The sequence below is a fragment of the Pyrgilauda ruficollis genome, unplaced genomic scaffold, assembly GCF_017590135.1.
Source record: "Pyrgilauda ruficollis isolate IOZ18807 unplaced genomic scaffold, ASM1759013v1 scaffold15, whole genome shotgun sequence".
Lineage (NCBI taxonomy): Eukaryota > Metazoa > Chordata > Aves > Passeriformes > Passeridae > Pyrgilauda > Pyrgilauda ruficollis.
This window is the reverse complement of record NW_024513654.1, coordinates 5171668-5171984: the sequence shown is the minus strand read 5'-3', so window position 1 is coordinate 5171984 and position 317 is coordinate 5171668. Positions and strand designations below refer to the sequence as shown.

The 317-nt window shown below is 70.7% G+C and overlaps 1 protein-coding gene across 1 annotated transcript in view; it reads left to right on the top strand.

The window, feature by feature from the left end:
• The first annotated feature begins 271 nt into the window (after positions 1-271).
• INPP5F (inositol polyphosphate-5-phosphatase F) overlaps positions 272-317 on the top strand; it is a 39157-nt gene continuing 39111 nt past the window's right edge. Inside the window, exon 1 of the mRNA XM_041461391.1 lies at positions 272-284. The gene's annotated coding sequence lies outside the window, so the exon portion shown is untranslated. The remainder of the gene's footprint in view (positions 285-317) is intronic.

Sequence of the window (317 nt, the reverse complement as noted above, 5' to 3'; positions counted from 1 at the left end):
GGAGGCGGGCTGAGGGGAGATGATTTAAGGGGAGCGGGCTGAGGGGAGCTGATCTAAGGGAAGCGGGCTGAGGGGAGCTGATCTAAAGGAAGCCGGGCTGAGGGGAGCTGATCTAAGCGGAGCCGTGCTGAGAAGGAGCTGAGGGGAAGGGGCCAAGGGCAATGGGCCGAACTACCCCCGGGCAGGGTCGGCAGCCCCGCCCATTGCAAGCCCCGCCCCTGCTCTGCCCCTTTAAGCGCGCGCGGGGCGGGGCCGGGCGCTGTCACGTGCGGCGGCGGGAGCGGAACCCGAGCTAGCGCCCGCTCCGCCCGCTCGCG